The 25834-nt window shown below is 36.5% G+C and overlaps 1 long non-coding RNA gene across 1 annotated transcript in view; it reads right to left on the reverse strand.

The window, feature by feature from the left end:
- Positions 1-19228: 19228 nt before the first annotated feature.
- LOC141396729 (uncharacterized) overlaps positions 19229-25834 on the reverse strand; it is a 198428-nt gene continuing 191822 nt past the window's right edge. The window contains exons 4-5 of the long non-coding RNA XR_012411233.1: positions 19663-19906; positions 19229-19533 (exon numbers count right to left, since the gene is read on the reverse strand). This is a non-coding gene — a long non-coding RNA (uncharacterized lncRNA). The remainder of the gene's footprint in view (positions 19534-19662; positions 19907-25834) is intronic.

The raw sequence follows: 25834 nt of genomic DNA on the forward strand, positions 1-25834 counted from the left end.
ATTGAACGTAGTTTAATACAAAAATAATTAAAGAAAATCGAAGGGGTCGAACATCTTTAAAAATTGATTTTAAATATTAAATCGCGAAAATAGCATCCATGCCCACTGTGCAAATTTTTTTGCTATTTTTTATTTAATAGCTGATAAAACAACAAAAGATATAAAAAAGATTTTTTTCAAATTGGACCAATATTGAAGAAGTTATGAGTATTTCATTGCATGTAGTTTTTACAGAATTTGACTTTTTCAAGGCGCGACATCTCTGGAACCGTTAGTCAAAAAAAATCTGAAAATGTTCTAAAATGTTCTGCTAATGAGCAGCATCACCATAGCAAAAAATAAAGGAAATCAAAAACCTCATCTTGAAAAAGTGTCCGATTTCACTCAGAAACCCCCATATATTTCTGGATTATGCAGCACTAACTGTTGCCTGGCGCCATCCCACAATTACATTGGAACGTTTGACATTTTTAGCATGCACGTAATCAGTATTTTTGAATTTGGGTTTGATATGCCCAAGTCTATATTTTCTTAGCATAATGGCCCCTCGGATCGCCTTGAAATTTTAATAATTTTAATAGAGTTTAGCATTAGTGATCATGACTGCAGTATTGTAGTTATTCCGGGACCTTCAACTAGATGTACTACAAATCATATTATGTAATTGTAGTACCCAGGGCAACAATCAACGATAGGATCATCGTAATCTACTGCCATAGTCGAAATGTTGATTCGTAAATTTTGCCATATCTGTGTTTTTGTTTCTGATTCGAAATTTGTGGACGTCATTGCACCGAGGTAGTGAAACGATTAGGAATGGGCTTCAGTTGCTTTCAGAATTGGACATCGAGCTGTTCAGTGTTTAAGAAGGTAAGATGCCCACAGTGCAGTGAAAATGTCAAGTTGAGAATAAGTGATATTCATGAAGGAGTAGGAAATATGATATATCAAATGTGTACACCTCATCGAAACTTTCTGTTCGAGTGATAATTCTCATTTTTATCATCTTTGTTATCGTGCCGCAAAACCTAGAGATGGACAGTGGGCAAATACCCAATGGGTAAATACCCGGTAAATTGAGTAAATACCGGGTAAATACTCATTTGCGGGTATTTATTGGGGTATAAATCAAGGCTGCTCAAAGGGCGTCCTTCTGCTGTCGGTGTGTGTCAATTTGCTCACTCACACAATTAAAAAAGAGAGCTTTTGTTTTTGAAATTAAAATTTTCAATACACAATTTTTTTCCATTACACAAGACAACCCAACAAACCAACATTACTCGAAAAGAACATCATATTTGAATTATAAATTCTTATGTAGCCACTGGAGAATAACGAAACTTGATTCTCTTGAAAATAATGAATGTTTATGCTAATTATTAGCTTATCCGTGTAATTGATGAATGTATTTATACGAATTATTTTTCGTAAATGTTATAAAATCAGACTGAACGGTATGTTGGGAAACTATTAAAATGTTTGTGTTTCAAAACCAACACAATAACAAAATATGTTTGTAGTTGTATGAGCAGCCCTAGTATAAATACAACTTCTAACACTCAATCCAGGGTTTAGGTTGTGAAATCGTTTCAAAATAGAGAGTTTAACAATACTTTAAACATGTGGATAAATACATGGGGTTTTCTCAGATTCTGGTCCATAGATACCAAACCGTCCAATATTTAAGGATACCGTCAACCACAAAAATGTACCTAAGATTACAATGAACAACTTTTTAGAACATATGAAGTTTCTAGGAATGATTGTTTAAGCTGAAATTCACAAACAATTGAATTATTTGAAACTTTTCCCCCTGCTCAGGTTTGGAAATAACAAAATGTTCAAAACTCAAAGAAACTTGAAAGGCTTGTTATTTACGGACCTGAAGAGGAAAGAATGATTAAAAATGATCGAATTTTGAGCTTGAAGGACAGTTCCTAGTATATTCCTATTTTTTTGGAGAGTTGTTTATTGAGATTTTAGGAACATTTTTGTAGTTGATTGTACTCTTAATTTTTGGGTGGTTCGCAATCTGTGGACCAGAATCGGGAAAAAATATAAAAATCGAATATTTCCAAAAGTTTTTCGCTATTTTCGCCTATAAGGTGCGTTCATAGACAGTTCGTATGTTTCAGAAAGTTGTTTACTGCTATTTTTGCTACATTAATTTGGTTAAATCTTTTCTTGAATTTTATACGGTTTAGTATCTATGGAACACAAAAGAACCGTTTCCACAAAATTCGTATGTTCTAGAATGTTGTTTATTGATACCTAAGGTACATTTTTGTAGATGGTTGTTTGCTACAATTCTGATCGGTTTGATATTTGTAGCCTAAAATCCGAGAATAAATTATAAGGGAAATTGGACCTTGCCGATTTTGACCTTGAAGATGATGTTGAATAGATTTTATGTGTTCACAATTATTATTCTCTAAGACGAGAGCTACAACTATGCTTCCACGAGTTAACCCAAATTCTCAGCGATTTAGAAGATATGAGCCCCACAAAATGATCCCTTTTGATGTCAATGCCTCAGGCCTTTGTGGGCCCATAACCGCGAAAGTTGAAGTGATAGGAAAAATCGCCGGGACTCGTGTCTTCTTATTTTTGGTCTTCTATCACACTGCGGTGTCAGAATATGGTTAATAAGTCATGACTCAAAAAATGACACACAGTGATATTTACCTAAGTATTGGGTAAAAACAATTAATCTGCGAACCAATTGATGTGAAAGCAAAATTAGACTCAAATCCTTTATATATCAACAGAGCTTCTAGTACTGAAAATGGGGTCTCTGGGTTCATGTTTTGATATAGCCCCCATATAACCGTACCCCCCGATTTAAGGTGTTTTTTTTTTATCTATTAGCTACATTTTACAATCTTATTGGCCGTAATTTGGCACAGTCAGTTTCCAATGTTTACAAAATACCCTTGCCAAAAATGTTCAACGTAGGTCCACGTTTGAGGGTAGCACCCATATAACCCCCGATTTCGAGTATTTGTCCAAATGGTTGGTAAAAACTTTTTAACTGCCGAACCAATTTACTTAGGCTGCCAAAATTTGACTCATTGGTTTTTTATATCACCAGAATTTTTGAATTGAAAATTGGGCCTTTGGGCCCATGTTTTGATATATATATATAGCCCCCATATAACCGTACCTCCCGATAAAAGGTATTTTTCTCCAATTAGCCACATTTAATAATCATATTGGCAAAATCTGTCAATGTTTGTCAAGGTTTTGGGGTTGCCCTCATATAATGACATCTCTTAATGGGTGCTAGCCCCATTTAGCCAAAAAGGCAAACCAAAAACCAAAAAACCGTACCAACATTGACATTTGTCTTTTGAAAATACTGCTTCGACCTTCAGAATAGCAGGGAACAATATTGATAATTTTTGGCAAGGACATTTTGTGTTCCTTATGAACCGTAAAAAACACATGAAATCGTTAGGAACTGTTTTATGGAGGCTACAAGAAAACGCCAATAAGATTGTAAAATGTGGCTAATACGAGTAGATAAAAAACACCTTAAATCGGGAAGTACGGTTATATTGGGGCTATATCAAAGCATGGACCCACACGCAGAAAAATATATGTTAGAAATATGTTTGGATCCAAACAAAAATTTGTTTGAGACTGATTGCAAACAAATATATGTTTAGATCCAAACATAATTTGTTTATGTCCAAAAAATATATGTTTGCAACATTTTGTAACATATCTCAATTTTATATGTTTGGGTACCAACATATTTTTATGGATAGAGAGGATTTTTGTCAAAGAGAGTAACAACAGGGCTATCGACGCTGCGGAATGCTGGTTTATAATAAAGAGCTGTGTGCATGGTGACGCAGACGTTTTGTGATGTCTTTGCGTAAAACACGTGTGTTTCGTGCTTTGCTGTTGTTAACCAATGTAGCAAGCGAAGAGGAAAAGAAGAAATGGAATTATGTTGGTCTTTTTTCATCAGTGTTCTAGAGAACATCGTTGAGTAAAGACGGTAAACTGAGTGAATAAATCAGTGTTTTGTCTTTTCTTAAAGAAATTGTGCTTTTTAGTAAATTAAATATCCAATACATTTCATAATTGAATCAAAAAGTTGAATGTTTGGAACTGCTTGAAAACAAATATGTGTTTACTGCAAAATATGTTTGGGACATATGTTAGAGAGGCCATTTTTTCTGTGTGCAGATACCCCAGTTTCAGTACCAAAAGTTCTGTTGATATTAGAAAGGATTTGAGCCAAATTTTGACACAATACGTCAATTGGTTCGGCAGATAAATAATTTTTATCCAATACTTGGGTAAATACTTGAAATCGGGTTACCTTATATGGGGGCTACAAGCAAACGTGGACCTACGTTGACGAATTTTTGCAAGAATATGTTATACACATTGAGGAGTATTCACTGTGCCAAATGACAGCCAATAAGATTGTAAAATGTAGTTAATAGAAAAACAAGTGAGCAAAGGCTATAGTCTGGACGGGGCTGACCATGTGATACCCTACACCACTACCCCTGTGCATAAGCTTTTCACCAGTTAACATTTCGTTTAGGGAATATAATCCGAATACCACAAAACATAATATGCCTCTTTCTCTCTGGGACCCCCATAAGCAACCAAAATTTCGTGACCATCCGATCGAAATTGCGACCTGTAGCGTGATTGCAAAAAAAAAAAAAATGGAAGAATTGGATGCATTACCGACTATTGTGGTATCTCCCTTGTCTGACCACCTACGCCAACCTACTTTACACCAATGCAACGGTAACATTTTCTTCTTCCATTGACAGGCTTTGTCGTTGGAATACCCTACTAGAAGCCGATATATGCACAAAGATAAAACTTTGAATTTATCTCCACATGAGTTTTTCCCCATTCCGACCCCTAAATATTACCCGACTATCACCAAAATCAATAGGCTTCTTCCTCTGTGGGGCCCCCCTCAAACTCCAAAATTTCGTGACTATCCGATCAAAATTCCAACCTTAGCGTGATTACAAAAAATGTAAAAATTGGATATATACTGACATTTGCGATATCTCGGTTGTTTGCCCACACACGCCAACATACTTTGCATCAATATAAAGGAGATCTTTTCTTCCTTCATTGACGGGCTTTCCTTTTGGAATACTCCTACCAGAAGCGGAGATATTCGCATAAGAAAAAAACGTTGATTTTTCTCCACATAAGCTTTTTGCTTATTACGAATCCTGAATATTATCCGACCATCACCAAACTTAATAGGCTTTTCCCTCTGTGGGACCCGCATCAACTCCCAAAAAAATCGTGACGAACCGATCAAAATCGGAAAATGGGATGCATTACCGACTATTGCGATATCTCTGTTGTTTGACCACCTACGACAACCTACTGAATATTATCCGACCATCATCAAAATCAATAGGCTTCTTCCTCTGTGGGACATCCATTAACCCCCAAAACTTCGTGACGATCCGATCAAAATAGCCACCGGTAGCGCGATTTCGAAAAAAATGAAAAATGGGATGTATATCTCCGTTAATTGGCCACCTACACCAACCTACTTTGCATCGTTGTAAAGGTGATATTTTCTACTCTCATTATACCCTTATAGATGCGGAGATATGCGCTTTGAAATAAAACGTTGACTTTTTCTTCAAATAAGTTTTTTGCCCACTCCGACCCCTGAATATTATCCGACCATCACCAAAATCAATAGGCTTCTTCCATTCCGGGACCCTCATCAACATCCAAAATTTGATGACGATCTGATCAAAATTGCGACCTGTAGCGTGATTATAAGGTTTAGATGGACAGACGGACGGACGTACACACACAGCCAGATCGACTCAGCTCATCGAGACATTCATTTTGGTATATATAAGTAAGGGTCAACGACCATTATTTCGATGACAAGTTATTTCCACTAGTTATTTCAGTGAGTCATCGTATAACTTTTGGACCATTATGGACCATATTAGAAGTTAAACTAAATTTGCACAAAATATTAGAAGATCCAAAGTTTGGACCAGATTAGTTGCCCTGTTCAAAAGATGTCGTGCATACCATTTTAGTGACATTTTTAAAATATTGGGGGGAAGAACCGGAAGTTGTAGATCGGAATTGCACATCTTCCAACTAATATGACGGAGGCCAAAATTTGGACCACATCGGTTGTTTAGTTCGAGAGTTATCGTGCTCTCCAGCCACCTACACATGGAGCCATAGAGGGTTTTTTACACCCACGAAAAAAAATTTACCATCGTAATTGAGGCAGCGAATGCAAGTAGCTTCAAAAAAATCAAATTGATTCGAGAGCAGGTCTTAAAGTGAACTTATCCGAAATTTTGTGTGGGAGGTACCAAAAAAAGAGTCGACAAATATAGTCCACATTAGATATATTAGGATGTGTAAAGTATCGACCAAATCAGCCACTTCCTTCAAGAGTTTTCGTGCGCACAATTTTTTCGAACATTTTTGAACTTTTGTGGGTGAGGTACCTGAAGGAGTGGGCCGATATGGCTTATCTTCGAACTTAATCTAAGTTTAAGCAAAATATTACGAAGGCCAAATTTTGAACCGAATCGACAGATCCGTTCGAGAGTTTTCTTGCGCTTCAACCACTACACACGGTGTCATAGGGGTTTTTTGCAACTTTCAGGCTTTTTTCTCAGGAAGTATGAACTTGCCCCTGATGAAACTTTTACCGACATATGGGGGCGGTGAATACAAGTTGATACAACAAAAATCAGAGTAATTCGAGAGCTCGTCCCAAGCTGAACTATTCCAAAAGGAGTGGACCGATTAAGGTCATATTGGAACCTTATCTTAGTATGGTAGAAATTTCACCATATGAAAAGTATCGACTAAATCGGTTACTCCCTTCAAGGGTTATCGTGCGCACAAATTTGAACTTTAACATTTTCGAACTTTTGTGGGGGAGGTACCGGAAGGGGTGGACCGATATAACCCATCTTCGAACTTAAACTAAGTTTGTACAAAATATTATGTAAGCCAAATTTTGGACCGAATCGTCAGCCAGCCAGACAGACAAACGGACGGACGGGCAATGCTAAATCGACTCCAAATTGTCTGAAACGGATTTCGTCCAAACATACTTGGGGTCTAAAACCATTATTTCGATGAGACACATATTGCACGTATGCAAGTGTAACACCAATAAACAAACCATAAAAATAAAAAAAAAATTAAAAAAAATGATTTTTTGTTTTTTTTTTTTTTTTAAATTTAAATTTTTTTCTAAAATTAAAAAAATACTCCTTGGGTTTTCATAAAACTCATAAAACTCTTAAAAAATCCCACTTGTGGAAAAAGCTATAATTTATATAGGAAACGGTATGGAGCAAAACCCACATTTTTATCCATGTAATTTCAAGAAATTTTAAAAAAGTGTTAAACGGACGGACCGGGCTGGTACAAAAGTATATATGGGCTAAAAGACGACACTCTCGGGTATCATTCTGTGAAAACGAAACATTGTTCCAAGCTGTTCCCTAAACGCTATTATTTATTGAAACGGTTCTTAAAGACAATAAATAATCCTACCTACCTAACAGTGAACACAATATATGTTATAGTTTCCGAGAAATAAATATTTCTTTCTCCAGATATTTGCAAAAACGACGTATTTTAAAAAAATTGAAAAAAAATCCCTTTTTTAGGAGCACGCCCACACCGTTCAATATTTTGCCATAATTATATAAAATGTAGCTTACCGAATGCGAGAATATATACTCATCCTCATGTGAATCTGAAGTTCATAGAAAAACGAGAATCGGCGTTGTCCCACGTTAATATAAACTGTATGTATTACATTACCCAATGTTAACGTATAGGTTCGTTTTCCAATTTTAAGACATGAAAAATCATCATCTTAGCAATTCTATAAATAAATAGGTTGCTGCTTTACAATGTTCATGCATTCAGGATGATGTGCGTCTGCATGAATATACATGTATCTTGTATGAATTCAAAATGTTTACAATATTGGCGTAATAATGTTAGAAAAATTCTAGAAAAAGAATATGAGCATGTATGAGTATTCAATATTCAACACTGATACTGGCTATAGCTAAAGCACAGGAATTCTTACTGGTACAAGAATTTATTAAAATATCCATTTAATGTTAGCGAAGATAATATAAAACACGTTAATAAGTTGATTATACATAGTATAATCTCGTTACTTGTTATGTTGAGTAAGATACTGTGAAGCTGAATTTCGTTTGTATTCAGGAAAATGACTTTATATAATGATATTTTAAAAAAAGAGATTAAAAGAGATTGTTTACTAAATATTTGTTAACAATGTAATGTAAAGTCACCATCCCAAGAAGGTTTCATAGAAAAAGTTTCACATTGCAAGTCATAAATCAATTGGTCGAGCTCATAAATAGAACACTACAAAATCAATTTATTGCCAAAAGATGTACTAATTCTCCAAATTCTGGAAAATAATTACCAGTTGCGAATGTTCTGATAAAACCCAAATCTAAGTACCAAGTTTATTTTAATTTTTATACCACACACCACTTTCTGGGGAGGTTATTGTAAGTTTGTTTCGCCCTAAATATTGTATATCTATATAAATTACAAGTAAGAGAGGGTTATAGTCGGACAGGCCGACCATGTGATACCGCAATCCACTACACCTAGGCACTATTTTCACAAAGGGATTTGTTTTATATGACTGCGACCAGACATTGTAACCAGACTTAGAACATACATACATATATACGTCGTCATTACTGGAAACGTAAGGTATTATTTTCCGTATTTTATAATGACCAATCGGGACTTTTTCGCTAAATATTATTAAAAACAAGTTAGAAAGTATCAGTCAGCTGTGCCGACGGAGATATCCCTTAGACTCGGACGCAAAGAAAATATGTAAACTCAATACCTATAACGTCTCTATGTTTTTCATACCCTCAGCATTTATGCTAACGAGGGCATATACACTTTCATACGGGCAAAATGTGTATGTTTGGACGAAATGTGTATCAGACAATTTGGAGTTGATTTAGCCATGTCCGCCTGTCTGTCTGTTTGGGTGGAGCGCACGATAACTCTCGAACGGATGAACCGATTCGGTTCAAATTTTGGCTTTCGTAATATTTTGTCTAAACTTAGTTTAAGTTCGAAGATGAGCTATATCGGTCCACTCCTTCCGGCACCTCCCCCACAAAAGTTTCAAAATGTTCGGAAAATTACACCTTGTGTAGTGGTTGGAGCGCAAGATAACTCTCGAACGGATCTGTCGATTCGGTCCAAAATTTGGCCTTCCTAATATTTTATCAAAACATAGTTTAAATTCGAAGATGGGCTATATCGGTCCACTCTTTCAGGTACCTCCCCCACAAAACTTAAAAATGTTCGGAAAAATTTTGCGCACGATAACTCTTGAATGGAGTGACCGATGTAATCTATACTTTGCACATCCTAATATATCTACCAGATATAGATCACGTTCGAATATGGACTATATTTGTCTACTCTTTCTGGTACCTCTCACACAAAATTTCGGATAAGTTCACTTTAAGACCTGCTCTCGAATCACTTTGATTTTTGTTGAAGCGATTTTCATTCGCTACTTCCATTACGACGGTAAAAGTTTTTTCAGGGGCAAGTCCATATTTCTTGGGAAAACAGCCCGAAAGGTGTAAAGAACCCCTATGTCACCATACTCGTATGTGGCGGTCGGAGAGCACGATAACTCTCGAACTGTTAAACCGATTTGGTCCAACATTTGGTCTTCGTCATATAATATCCAAACTAAGTTTCATGGGCAATACCGGTCCACAACTTTCGTTACTTCTCCCCAATATTTAAAAAATGTCGCTAAAATGCTAGGACGATATCGCTTGAATGGGGCAACCAATTTGGTCCAAACTTTGGATCTTCTAATATTTTATCAACATTTAGTTTAACTTCTAAAATGGCCCATATCGGTTCCCCTAAGGGTACCTGCCCTACAGAAGTTCAACATTTGTGTCTTAGTGCTGTTAATTCCTAATACACATTTTGTCGGCAAGTTTAAATGCCCAAAAAGGTCCACAAAATTCTGACGAGGCCTTAAATATATTCGATCTGTCCGGAGGTGAAAGTTTTGCTTCACATTGGCTGAGGGTATATAAGGAAAAGTCAAAATTTTCTAATATTCCATTTAAAAAAAATTTTTTAAAGCTACATGAACGATTTTTGTTACATGGATTCAGAAAAAATTCTCATTCTCAAATCTGTTCGAGATACTAATTTTGGTTATTGCGCACAAAAGTTATGGCGGTTTCAATTCTGATTATAAGAAAAAATCTTATATTCTCTTATATTCATTATATCGAGAAACAGTGTTAATGGCTTCCTACATACTATATGATTACTGAGGTCCCATAACTTTAGTGAAAAAGTTGTAATTTTTCGCGGAAATTAAGAAATAATTCAAAAAAGTTGCTTGCTTGAAACTTTTTTTAATACAATTTAAGCTGTTTATGCATCGGAAAAATACTTTAAAAATATGTACGTAATCTATACATCGCGGCGATTCAAATGAAACCAAAAATATACAAATCTGTTTATTGGGGGGAAGTTATAAAATTTTTGTAAGAGATTTTTTTTTCAAATTTATTTTGAAGAAAATTTATGTCGGAGTTATTCTTCTATTTAAGTTAAATTTCACGCAAAAAATCACATTTTTTATTATAATCACTTCTCGAGTACACGCTAACATCTAGCGGAAGATATGGGTAATGTTCAAATAAATGTTGGGTTGCTTTAAATGGGGAATAATCTTCAAATAAAACTGTTCATTTTGAAATGCGTGTAAATCGCGAAATCCTCAAAATCACTCTATGCGTATGCGGTTTATCAATATTGCGAATTCTTCTCTTTTAATTTGTACAAATTTGCCAGGATTTACTTTGGCGGCTAAGATGTAGCATCGCCTGCAACGTAGTGTGCAAAAAACGGTATAACTCTTATAATTTGCACAAAGTGCATACACTTTTTATGCGCATCCGATTTCACTATCAACCGTGGAAAAATACATCGATCTAATCCTATTTCAATCAAATCCATCAAGAACCGTGGATGTAGCAACACACACTATTTTTGGGATAAATCGGATTCAGCTCCCATGCCACTAAATTTTTTAAATCGCTGTTTTTGGAAAACCACGACTGATGTGCCACTTTCTTTATTGACAAGGAAACGATCCACAGAAAACGCGATTAAATCCGCGATATTTTCAGAAACATTTTTCTCACATTTTTCAGTTCTTGCAGTTGCTGTTATCGCCGCACAATGCTTCAGGAATCGATTTTCCTGGCCAAAAATGAAAATTTTGTTTTGTCAAAGATATTTAATTTATATATGGGATTCGATAGTAAACATATTGAAACTAAGGAAACCCCAAAAGTAAGTCCAAATATTGGAAGGTGTGGCCGTGGCGTGCCCCTAAAGACGAGCATTTTCCCCATTTTTGGGAAATACGTCATTTTTGTAAATTTCTGGAGAAAGACGAAGCTATTTCTCTGAAACTATAACAGTTATTGTGTTCACTGTTTTTTGTAAGGTAGGTAGGATTGTGGCCTTTAAAAATCGTTTTAGTAAATTACCGTAGCGTTTACTCCACATGATCTATTTTAGTTTTCCTCAGGTACTAAATTTTATGAAATTCCAAATTTAGTGGACTAGAACTTTTGTGGAACAACATGGAACAAAGTTCTGCTTTCACAGAAAGATGCCCGAAAGTCTCCTCTTCCAGCCCATATATAATTTTGTATCCGTGCCTTTCCGTCCGTTTAACACTTTTTTCAACATGGGTAACAAGTAAGAAAAGCGTTAAGTTCGGTCGGACCGAACTTTTTATACCCTCCACCACAAATTTCAGCCACAACCTTCAAAATACCGAAATTCGGAAGGTACCGTTCTATGGGGTCTATATGATGGCGTGGACCTATACCTACAAATTTCTGGGGGAAAGTTTTATACGCCTAAATACCAAATTTCAGCCATATCGGTGTGATAATGAGGCTAAAACGTTCAAAATATCGAAAATCGGGAGATATTGTATTATGGGGGCTATATCAACACGTGGACCTATATAAACATTTTATGGTAGAAATGTTTCTTAGCCTCTGGAAACACAAAATACAAAGTTACAACCGATTCTTTGGTCAAATGGGTCTAATACATTCCAAATATATTAAAATGACGCGTACTTTATAAGGGGTCTTATGTGGGGACTATACCAAAACGTGGACCTATATAACCCAACTTTGCTAGGAATGTTTTCTGGCCTCTGAAAACACAAAATACCAAATTACAACCAATTCTGTGGTCAAATGGGTCTGATACATTCAAAATATATTAAAATGACGCGTACTTTATATGGGGCCTTATATGGGGGCTATACCAAAACGTGGACCTATATAACCCAACTTTGGTAGGAATATTTTTTGGCCTCTGGAGACACAAAGTACCAAATTACAACCAATTCGGTGGTAAAATGGGCCAAATATCTTAAAAATTCCTTAAAGCGACGACGCGTCATTTTGTATGGGGGCTATACGAAAGCGTGGACCTACATAGCCCGCTTTCAATACCAAAAGTCCCACGTAAATATAACATATTTCCCAATATTTCATCAACCTACGCCAATCCGTTCGGACGCTAGAGTGATTTCCACAGACGGACAGACAGACAGACGGACAGACGGACGGACATGGCTATATCGATGTAGAATTGCACGCTGATCAAGAATATATATACTTTGTGGGGTCTACAATGATTATTTCGAGTAGTTACAAACGTAGTAACAAACTTAATATACCCCCATCCCAGGGACGTAGCCAGGATTTCATTTCGGGGGGGGGCCCACCTGACCAAACATTTTGAAAGTTCGTGTTAGCGAAAATGTCTTATTTAGCAAAGATGTAAACCTTATTTTAGACTTATTCTACTGATGAAATAATTTTCAATACTATTTTTTAGTTCATATGGTGCAAGACTTCTTGGCCAATTTTATATTGTTTTTAGAACTTTTTTGACAATATGTCACAGTTAATATATGGTCAAAACAATGAATATATTAATAATGCCATATATTTTTGGGCGTATCAATTATGTAATTCACAACTACAGTAAATGTTATGAAATTCAGTGATATCATTTCGGTAAGGCCAAAAGAAAGCGAATACAATGGAAAACCTTAGAAATATTATAACATTTAATTTTCAAATATCTTAACATTATAATTTTCAAAAATATGCATAAATGCGATGTCTACATATCGCAAAGAATTTTTGAAGGCCGATAACTAATGCTGAGCAATAGTTAGTCTATCCATCAAGAAATTCTAGCACCTAATCGTGGTTATGTAAATGACAAATTCTGTCGCCAAATCGTGCATCTGTCAATAGACTAATTTTGGCGTCCAATCGTCGGACTTCACTTATAGAAATTCTGGATCTTCTCATAAATTTATCAGGAACAAGGGAATGTGTGGAATCCAGTCTTAACTTCGTTTAAAATATACATGTATACATTCTTTTAGCAAAAATCCATAAACACAATTTTTCCCAATCTACATTTTTTATACTCTCAGCCTTTAGCCAAAATGTGCCTCATCGGAATAATGGCTTTAGGGCCAAAGTGTGTTTGGATGAAATCTGTTTCAGAAGACTTGGAGTCGACTCAGCTATGTCCGTTCGTCTGGGTAGCCGCCTGGGGAGCACGATAATTCTCAAACAGATCAACCGATTCAGTCTAAAATTTGGCCTTCGTGATATTTTGATCTATCTTCTATTTCGGCAAACTTCCGCAGAGTATTTAAAAAATTTTGAGCGAAGTGCAGTTTAAGACCTCTTAGGATAAGCTGTATAAGCTTAAGACCTCAATGGTCATGGCTTCACTTCCTTTATGCTAAAAGTTAGATATAAGTAAAAATATGAAATAAACAAATGAATAATTAAAAACTCTCTGGAAACGCTTTGCTTTTTTGCAACAAGTGTTCTCGGGGCTCCTATTACTACCGTACAAGTTTTTTAGAGGCAAGTCTATACTTCCAGAGAAAATGGCCCGAAAGCTGTAAAGAACACCTAAGGCAACCATGTGTAGTGGCTAGTTCACACGACAACTTTCGAACCGGATACTGCGTTGGTCCAAACTTTGTTTATCGCAATATTTCAGCAAGCCTTATATATACAAAATTCGAAGATGGTGCTTTTCGGTCTACTTCTTCTGGTATTTCCCCCCCAAATTTGAAGAATTTTAGCTAAAGTGGTATGCGCGAGTTTTCTTGAACGGAGCACCAGATTTGGTCCAAACTTTGGATTTAGTAATATTTTTTCCAAACTTAGTTTTTGCTCGCAAATGGGCCATACCGGGGTACCTCACAAACCTTCAAAATAGTTGGATAAGTGCAGTTAAGAGCGGTATTAAGTTTTTCGTGGGCAAGTCCATATTTCCTGACATAAAAGTCAAAAGGTGAAAATTATACTGTGGCGAACTGAAATGACTGGTGGGCGCAATATCTTTTAAAAATAATGACTCCCAAAATAAGATCTACTCCAAAAATGAACTATGTCGGTCCGGTCCATTTCTCCATACTCATCCGCAACATTTGTGATCAATGATACAAATCCATATTTTGTTTGCAAGTTCATACGTCCGAAAATGGCTAAACATTTCTGAAAATCTCCTAATGGATAGTTTTGGGGTTTAAGGATTTTGGCTATGTAGCCGCTATTCGATCTGTCTATAGATGAAAGTTTCCATTCACACAGGCTCAGGGTATATTCCTGTCCGCAAAGTCGAGTGGTACTTGTTGAGATTTTGACGAAGAAGAACCTGTTTCCGATCAGTTTTTAGGTTTCGTTTGTCGTCACAAAGTAATTTACCGAATCAGGAAAAATTAACATTTCTAGAAATATGCATCCATTGAAAGTACTTCCCAAAATACAATTGCTGTTGGTTTTATGACGTTTTCTTCTGATTTTATTCAAAGAGTAATCGACAGAAAAATCTCTGAAGATGAAATTCATTGTAATTTTAAAATATTGGAAATAATATGTAATAAATCAATATATATAAAGTAGAAAAATTTTTGTACGTTTGTTTGTTTGAATTTTATGGACTCAAAAACCGCTGAACCGATCTTCCTGAAATTTTCAGAGTATATCACTACATGGCCTGAAGGTAACATAGGCTATAGAAATTTCTGAAATTCCGCGTTGATCCGGAGATATAGCATCAGAATCGGAGGTACCTCCAAAAAATTTAGATTTTTATGCAAGTATCTATAGAATGGTAACAGATAATGTCTCCAAATTTTGGATGTGTGCAGGAATTTGGTCTAGAAATAAATCGGTCTAAAATGGTCTAGAATTGAAATCGGTTCAGGTTTGGATACAGCGCCTATATATATTTTCGGCCGATTTCATGTATTTTATGCATTAAACACGCTTTATATGCCCGATTTTAATGAAAGTTGCAATGAGTGACGAAAATTGGCCTATTCGGGGTAGCGAAACGCACCGGATTCAGCTAGTAAAATATAAACATTGACCTCAAGCTCAATTATATTGATTTTATTAACATTCGAAAGGTCGAACAAAACATAAAAATTCGACAGAAAAATCCTTTTGTCAATAGACATTTACTACGCTGCAGTGGAACAGAAATTATATCATAAAAAATTGTTGATATACATAGTTTTTTTATTACAAATTTCAAACATAATAAAGAATTTGTAATTGTTATGAATTTCAAAATAGTTCATTATAAAAACGTGTTAGAGAAAATATACAAACACATAAAACCATAAAGATTAAGCAACGGTTTTACAATTTATTGTTGAACTGCTTTTATAACAAATTTCAAAAGCAAAATATCGCAAAAATGTTTTGTCTGGATGTTGTTTATAAGCCAAAGTATTGGACCTAATATGTTACAAACGTTCAATAAATACAAATAAACGTATTGTTCTGAACTCAGTAACACAGTCAGCCTAAAATTGCGATTAAACGCTTAAACAATATGTTGGATAATAAGTATACCAATTCTCTGTAATGCTTCCAACTACTTTACATATTTCTTGAACAATTTAAAACAGTTTAAAGTTTTACTCAAAAATTAAAAAATGTGTAACATAAGCTAATATCCTATGGGAATTAAAATCATTTCGGGTGGGGCCCGGCCCCCCCCTGGCTACGTCGGTGCCCCATCCTATGGTGGAGGGTATAAAAATGTGTGTTTTTCTATACTGTTTCCATATGAATTACAGTTTTTTGGCACAAATTACAACTTTTTTGAGTATATGAGTTTTTATACGAGTTATATAAGTTTTATTAAAACCCAAGGAGAATTTTTTTTAATTTTTGAAAAAATTTAATTTTTTTTTGTAAAATTTCTTTTACAAATTTTTGAAAAAAAAAATTTTTCGAAATTTTTTCGAATTTTGTTTTTAGTTTTTTTTTTGGTAATTATTTTGTTTATTTGCTGGTGTTTGACAGTCTTTAATACATAGGAAGATATAAAAACCACAAAAACACTCATATTTTGATGAAAAATAGTTAAAAAACTCAAAAGTTTAACTTTGACCTTGAATTTCTCTGCAACTACCAGACCGAACGTGACCGCTTATAATTCGTCTGAAAGCTGATTGTGTTATCTGTCTAACAAAAAAAGAATTATGAATATATCTCTATCCGTTCAAAATTTACAGAATTTTAACCAGGAAAAAACGATTCTGAACCACTGTGCGCCGTTCTAGTGGATGGATTTTCACTATCTATGATTTATATGATCCGGACCGGGTCCCAGCATAATCAAAAGGATATTAAAAATACTGTATCCAAAAAATAGGGTTTTTCGAAAAAATATCGCACTAAATTTTGGCCTTTGGCGGTGGATTACTGTGATGCTGTGTAGGCTACATAGTCAATATACATATCAAATTATGCGTAATCGCGAGTTCTTTAGTCCTATTAATGGCTCTTAGAAATAGCCGAATGCGCGTCTTTGTTAAATAAAAAATACAAAAAACACCTAAAATCTGGCTTCAAAATGTCAGCATCCATAAAAGGTGGATGCAGTGAAAATTTTGAAAAGTGATACATTAGAAGTGTAATCTTCATTTTGTATTCTTCTACTTTTACTTTAGGCAGATATCCGTATTTTAAACGGTTTGACCGGCAATCGAACAACAACGTAAAAAACTCGTTTGCTTCAACGTGTTTTTAACTATTTTTATTGATTTACGCAGTCAGAGGTTCCGCGGAAATTAACTTTTTTAGCCAAATTTTTGAGCTTCGATCAAAAACACTTAATTTGGTCCAACTATGGTCAAATTTTGTGATACGCTTGAATAATGCGCGTATTATAATAGTGCAAACCTTGGCTTCATCAATGTTAATTTTTTTTTACTTTCCCTCATATATCAGTCGGCAAAGCCGACTGACGCTTTTTTACTTGTTTTCATACCGTTTCCGATATAAATTATAGCTTTTTCACACAAATGGACAACTTTTAATATATGAGTTTTAATAAGAGTCATAAGAGTTTTATGTAAACCCAAGGAGTATTTTTTTTCAATTTTGGAAAAAATTAAAATTTTTTGAAAAAAAATTTAAAAATATTGGAATATACGTAATTTTTACTTTTTTGTATTTTTATGGTTTCTTTATAGGGGTTTGACCTTTATTAAGTAGTTAGAACATATGAAAAACTCAAAAACCCTCATATTTTTATGCAAAATATAAAAAAACTCAAATTTTTATGAATTATGAAAATATCTCTATCCGTTCAAAAGTTCCAGAGTTTTGATCAGTAAACATCGATTCTGAACCACTGTGCGACGATAAGTTTATGTACATATCAACTTTAAAATTACGATGTGTGATTACGAGCGTAAAGCCTATTTTAGCTAAATTTTTTCATTATTTAATTCAGCATTTATTCATAACATAGTTATTACAGTGTTTTATTTAACTTGCTTTGGTGTCCGTTTAGTTCAAATCTGGTAACTAATTTTTGACACAGTTGCAGTTGACAAATCGAACTAAAACTTTGCACACTTTTCAGATTTGAATGACAATACATAAGTATGAAATCAAAACTTATATTGGTCCATTTTTACAGTGTTTTATTTTACTTGTTACATTGTTTCATTTATCTTGCTTTTCAAATCTGGTAACTCATTTTTAACACAGTTGCAGTTTACCAATCGAACTAAACCTTTGCGAACTTTTCAGATTTGGATGACAATACATGGCTATGAAAGCAAAACCAATATATATCCATTTTTTCTTCCGTCCCATATAACGGTACCACCCGATTTCAGATAACTTGAGAATTTTGTCTTCATTTTTAGCCCGAATTGGCTCCAACTTCGCATTTGGAGTTCCCAATGGTCCTGGAATTTCCCAACTAAAAATTTTGGACATAGGTCAAGGTTTAGTATAGTCCCCATATAGCAGTACCATCCGATTTAATTCAAATATAGTAACTCATTTTTAACACAATTGCAGTTGACCAATCGAACTGAAACTTTGCACACTTATCAGATTTGGATGACAATACATGAATATGAAACAGAGACCAATATGTGTCCATTTGTTTCCTATAGCCCCCATATAGCGGACCCACACGATTTAAGGTGTTTCGAGGATTTTGTCGCCATTGGCTGTAACTTGGCATTTGGATTTCCCAATTGTACAGAAACTTCCCCACAAAAAATTGTGGACATTGGTCAGATTTTGGTGTAGTCCCCATATAACGAAACAACCCGATTTCAGCCAATTTAAAATTTTTATCTACCTTTTCGACCTAAATTAACTGTAATTTGGTTATGGAATTCTCAGGGGTCAAAAAATTTATTTACTAAAAAGTTAAAAATAAAAGATAATTAAAAAAATTAAGTTTCAGTGTTTTATTTATAAATGCACTTAAAACTAGAAAATAATTTGTCGCTTAGCCTCAGTAAGTATATTCTTCTTTAGGCGCTACTACTACCGCGAAGCTTACCCGTTCGTTTGTGATGCCTACCACAACAAAAGCAAAGAAAACACTAACTATTTTAATTTTTGTATTATAAAATCCTGTATAATTTATTTAAATATAAATTAATATCAAAATTGTAAAGTTTTAAAAATATATATATATTAATGATTTAAAATCAATATTAAATATTAACAATATTATTTATTTTTGGCTTATGTTTACAGAAATCATATCGGTATTGTTTGGTGCAAAAGCTTGTATGATTCAACATCAGACAGCTAGATTTAAACATAATTTAATCTAAATAATTCTTCTTAGATGTATAAATTCTTGAAGCCGTATGATCTTTATATTTTCTTAGAATTTCGGAGTGATGGCGTTTTCGCTTTTCAAAATAGTCAGGCTTAATTCCACACTCTTTGTTTTAATATTTTAGTAGAACAAGTTTAATTTATTATTGGGAAAAATTGGCGATGTTTACCACATATCTCCATTAGTTCATATTGCTACATTCAAGCAAACCTGAAAAGAGACACAAATATTTGTTACAATTACATACATATTTAAACTACGAATAGATAGATAGCTACTAAAAAGACGTCAAAAATCATCGTAAAAATGCTATGTTCTAAGTACGATGTTCATACTTACAACAAAACTTCCCGTCATCAGTGCCATCCTCACAATCTCTTTTGCAATCGTGCAACAAGATTTTCAATATGTATTTGATGTTACCAATAACACCGCATCAAGGAAATTGAATTAATACCGAACATGCAATTGTCGTACAATTGGGTTCATCATTCTTATCAGGAAAATCATAGTATACATCACAATAGAAATTCGTGCGTATGTACAGTGCATTTGTGCAGCGGACCCGACCACGATAACAAACCTACAAGCATAAAACATGTAAGATAAGTAGGGGTAAAAAGTTGAGAATAACAATAATAATAATAAGGGCGCTGATAACGACATTGTTGCTATTTCATTAAAAGGTATAGACATATAAGTGGATTGCTTGGCTGTCTTTAGCCTGTCTGCCTCGCTAGATTGGATGGATTCTTGCACAAAGGACATGACGTCCCCACATTCGTTTCTTTGTTGCTAAATGTATGTGTTTGCGTTTGTGAATTTGGAACCCCAAGAAAGAGGCTGACTGGCTGCCACGATGGATGCTGATAATGAAGCTGTGCTGTAAAATATGTTAATGCCATGATTTTCATTACGCATAAATACGCAACGCCCTTGTACACCTGTATATCGAGGATTCAGGTGTGACAGGAGAAGAAAATTCCAACAAAATATAAAAGAAAAATTAAATATTAAATTTGAATTTTCACATTTGTGTTCCTTGCATAATCACAAAGTAATTGCATCTCAATGACTACATTGCTGATGTTGCCGATGATGGGAAAAATGTTTACTTATGACTTGACTGACATTGAAGGAAAAGAAAAACGGCGGGGAATTGTGTCAATAAGGTTTATTTTTCTCTGCGCGATAATAATTGATATTTAATTAAGACCAAAACAAGTGAGAAAAGGCTATAGTCGGTACGGGGCCGACTATGTGATACCCTACACCACTACCTCTGTGCATAATCTTTTCACTCGAAAACATTTCTTTTAGGGAGGTACGAAAGTTTTCGCCTAACTGGCTTTTATACCAAATGACTTAATTCGAACTGAACCAAAATAATTAATATTTAATTTTATATTTGGCTACTATTGACATCACCAACATCAATATGCTTCCATCTCTGTGAGAAAATTTCGTGATGGTCCGATCAAAATTCCGACCTGTAGTGTGATTGCAGAAAAAGTGGAAAATGGGATGTATTACCGACTATTGCGATATCTCTATTACTTGACCACCTAAGCCAACCTACTTTGCACAATTTTAAAGATGGGATTTTCTACTTTCTTAGTCAGGCTTTGCTTTTAGATGGTCCCCAACCAAAGGTGTGATATTCGTCATTATTATAAAAATTGCAAAAATGACAAAATTGGGTTCTATTAGCGACTATTGCGATATCTTCGTTGTTTGACCACCTACGACAACCAACGTTACATCGTTGTAAAGGTGATATTTTCTACTTTCCTTGCCAGGCTTTGCTTTTTATATACCCTTATAGACGCTGAGATATTTGCTTTGGAAAAAACGTTGTCTTTTTATAGAAATAAGTTCTTTGCCCATTACGACCCCTAAACAATATCCGATCATCACCAAAATCAACAGGCTTCTTCATCTGTGAGACCCCTATAAACCCTCAAAATTTCGTGACGATTCGGTCAAAATTGCGACCTGTAGGGTGATTTCCAAAAAAATTGAAAAATTGGATGTATTACCGACTTTTGCGATATCTCCGTTCTTTGGTCACTTACGCCGACCTAGTTTGCATCAATGTAAAGATGGGATCTTCTACTTTCATAGTTAGGCTTTGCTTTTGGAAAGTCCCCAACCAAAGCTGTGATATTCGTCATTATAATTAAAATCGCAAAAATGAAAATCTGGGTGTTATTTGCGACTATTGTGATATATTCGTTGTTTGATCACCTACGAGAACCTACTTTACATCATTAGAAAGAAGATGTTTTCTACTTTCATTGTCAGGTTTTGCTTTTGGTATACCCCATATAGAAGCTGAGATATTCGCTTTGGAAAAAAAAGTTGTCTTTTTATCCACTTACGTTTTTTGCCCATTCCGACCCCTAAATATTATCCGACCATCACCAAAATCAGTAGGCTTCTTCCCCTCCGGGACCCCATAAACCCTCAAAATTTCGTGACGACCCGATCGAAATTGCGACCTGTAGCGTGATTACAAGGTTTAGATGGACAGACGGACGGACACATATAGCCAGATCGACTCAGCTCGTCGAGACATTAATTTTGGTATATATAAGTATGGGTCTAGGACCATTATTTCGATGCGCTACAAACTTTTTGGCCAAAACCAACTTATAATACCCTCCCCACATAGTGGTGTAGGGTATAAAAAGAAAAAATATTGACTTTTAGCATCCGACTTTGTGGTAAACAATTTAAAAATATATTGGTTTAGTAAGGAGAAGACACATCTGATGAAAAAGCGGCTTCATAGCTTGTGTATTCTCGGGAAGTCCGTACCACTCATGGTAATTACCCGAATGTGAGGCAGAAAGGCAACCAAGAGGTGCTTTTGTAATGTTAATAAGATAGGGATTTTGTCCAGGTAGACGATTTTTGACGTAGATATAATTTATTGATAATATTCATTCTGAAAACTCCTAACGTCACCACCGAAAATACTGTATTAAATAAATGGTCATGGTTCAATTAGTTTCATTTCTGTGAAGGTTTATAGCTGTCGGCAAGATTGATTCTTATTTAATTGTTTAAGATAAGTCCCGGAATAATTTTTTTCTATCGGTAATATTTATGAGAATATTTATCTCATGTTTAATGCTTGACGATCATACCACCGCTTAACCACCATGCATCAAATGTGTTTATTATGACTATCTGCCCACACTAAAGCGTGAGTTCAAATCCCGTCATTAGGGATAGACTTTACCTAAAATTTTCATATTTCTATGGATCAGACACCCTTCCCGTCTATTTATTTCGTTTCATCTACGACGCTTTGTTTCTCATGCTAAATAAATAAAATCGAACGCAAAAGGACATTCCCCGACAGAAAATGGAATTCTTTTTTTGGCATTAATCGACGAACCCTAATCGTTTCCTTTAATAACATCTGCAGAACTACTGTTGAATTGTTTCTAAAAATGTTTGTTTCTGTTACATTTCTTTCGATATTGCTTAGACTGTATGTACGTTTAAAACTTTAGTATTACGATTTTAATGGGCGTATAAGGGCTGTCAGAACGTTGTAATGGTTCAGAAATCGACTTTCCTGGCAAAAATCAAATTTTTGTTGTTGTTGCAACAGTGTTTTATTATTATGTTTGTATGTTCGTTCTCCTGTTCAATCTCCAGTTCCAGGAAGTTGGCTACTTCGATGGGATGTAACCACAGATCCACTGGAGTCAGATGAGTAGGCTTGGCGGGGCAGTTGAATAGGTGCTTAATATCGTGCGTGCCCATGCCGCATACTGGGCAGAAGTCTTGCACGGTGCGATCGATTCCCGCCCAATAGGAATTTAGGCGCTTGCAATATCCCGAGCGTAATTGAGCCAAAACTACTCTGGTTTGTCGTGGCAGCTGACGCCTGTCAGCTGCGATAGATGGGGGATGTGCTCCGATGACTGCATTCACAAAATAATTGCTTATGGTCTTAGCAACTGTGTCCGTGTGAATGCTGTTCAAACCTGCCTGGTATGCCTGTTGATCTAGAGGTTCTCTCCTATATTGTTGGACCGTCGTCTCTAGAGCATGAATATCCTTCTTGATATGCCTGTGTGAATCGGTGGCCAGCATATGGTGATTGGGATGGCTCTCACGGTAACACCCGAGCAAGTACTGCAACGATAGCATCTCATTATGTTGTCGTACTGGAAGAATCTTTGCCTCCTCATGTAGATGGTCCACTGTAGATTTGAGGAGGAACCCTGTTGCTGTTCTCAGGGCGGCGTTCTGACAAAATTGAACCTTATCCCACTGCGTGCCACATAAATTCGGGGACCAAACTGGCGCATAGCTTACCACAGACCGACCTATCGCTTTATACGTGGTCAACAAGGTTTCTTTATCTGCACCCCAAGTGCTGCCGGCTAGGGACTTGAGGACCTTATTTCTACATTTCAGTTTATCGCAGATAGCTCTGTCATGCGCGGACGATGTGGAAGTGGTGTCGAATGTGACCCCTAGATTTTTGGTGTAGTTTGCGGTCAGAATTCTGCTACCATCGACCCTGATATTCAACTCTCTTCTATACTGCGCCGACCATGTTGTGAACAGAGTGGTCGTCGATTTAGTGGCGGATATCTGCATATTCCACGCGTGGAAAAAGGTGGTAAGATCGGTTAAATAGGAGTTCAGTCTCTCACAGATGTCATCAGGGTAGGTACCTGACGCCAGGATCGTACAATCATCCGCATACGTCACGATCTCAATGCCTTCTGGAGGGGGTGGAATACAGGAAAGGTAGAGGTTAAACAGTTCCGGAGATATCACCCCTCCTTGGGGAACTCCCTGTTGCACTCTACGGGGCTTGGATTTATTGTTCCTGAACTCCACATACGACTGGCGACCACACATATAGTTGATTATCCAACGTTTCAGACTTGGCCGGAGGGTTGTCTGCTCGATGTCCTCGAACAGCGTGGAGTGCTTTTGATAAGTCAAGCGCCACCATCACTGTTCTATCACACGGCCGCTCCTGGTTGAGTCCTCGACAAATATGTGTGGAGATGGCCTGCAGCGCTGTTGTCGTGCTGTGCTGCTTACGGAATCCATGCTGATGATCGGCAACTTGATAGCTATTTCTAATGTTGGGAAGGACTAAGACCTCAACGGTCTTCGCTACAGGTGACAAAACCGAAATCGGCTTCACCTTTGCTGGCATCCTTGCCTTCAGTGGCGGGACCACCCTGCCCATTTTCCAGACGTCGTGAACAATAAGGGTGGCTAGCGACAGGTTGAGAACTTTAGTGAGATACTCCACTCCCGGCTCATCCAGCTGTTTCAACATTACCATGGACATTCCGTCAGGGCCCAACGCTTTGGATGATTTAGCGTTCCTGATGGCATTCGCAACATCATCCATTGTAAACTGTGGTGGTTCATCCTCGGCAGGAAGAGATCTAATGCGACGTAACACTTTTCTCTACGCCCTGTCACTCACGGGGTGCTCGACAAACAGTCGATTGAAGTGTGGTGTATAAGTACCTCTTCGGGTCAGTCAACGTAACGTCGCCAAACGTGACTTAGGTCCTGTCATCCCTCCTTCCGGGGTTCGAGAGTGACTTAACCGTTGTCCACAATTTACTTATACCGGATCCAATGTTGCAACTCTTCAGATGATTTAACCACTTGTTCCGCTTATGTTCGCCGACCAGCCTGTTAACTTCCAGTGTCAGCTCCCTGACTCTGGGGTCGGTTCGACGAAGCTCATCACGCTCATTTGCTAATCCCGTCGCCTCTGCTGGGAAATTTGGTCTTACTTCGGGTATTCGACTAGCAGGTATATGGCGAGCGGCTGCAGCAGTGATGATGTCTCGGAACGTCCTTTCCGCTACCCGAACATCAGAAGGATTGGGCAATTCTCTGAAGCGGTGATTGGTGAACTCTCTGAAACTCGGCCAATCAGCTTTCCCATGATTGACGAATGTGTGGCGTTCAGAGGTGATGAAATCGGGTGGTCTGCTGATGGAGACAATTATGGGGAGATGGTCTGATCCAAGGGAAATGACGGTTTGCCAGGTGACGTCATTTGTCAGACCAGGTGACACGATGGTTATGTCTGGCGAACTGTGACACGCTCCTCTAATTCTGGTAGGGGCGTCCTCATTGACCGAGCAAAAAGTAGAGCTATCAATCTGTTCAGCCAGCGCTATACCTATCTGGTCGTTTCCGAGGGCCGAATGACACATCTCATGATGCACATTAAAGTCCCGCAGGACCAGACGATTATGACCTTCCAAAAGCGGCTTATAATCTGAGATACAGCTATTTCTCGGCGGGATGTATACGTTCATCAACTCTATCTCGGCAGTTCCACACCTGACTGCTACCCCCATACATACATACGGGTCATTAGAGACAGGCTCAAGCGAGATAAGTCTGTATTGAACAGACTGGTGCAAGAGGAAAGCTAATCCCCCACCTCCACATCTGGCGCGATCCTTCCTTATTACGTTGTAACCATCACAACGTA

The sequence above is a fragment of the Musca autumnalis genome, unplaced genomic scaffold, assembly GCF_047663935.1.
Source record: "Musca autumnalis isolate F117 unplaced genomic scaffold, ASM4766393v1 scaffold_3, whole genome shotgun sequence".
NCBI lineage: Eukaryota > Metazoa > Arthropoda > Insecta > Diptera > Muscidae > Musca > Musca autumnalis.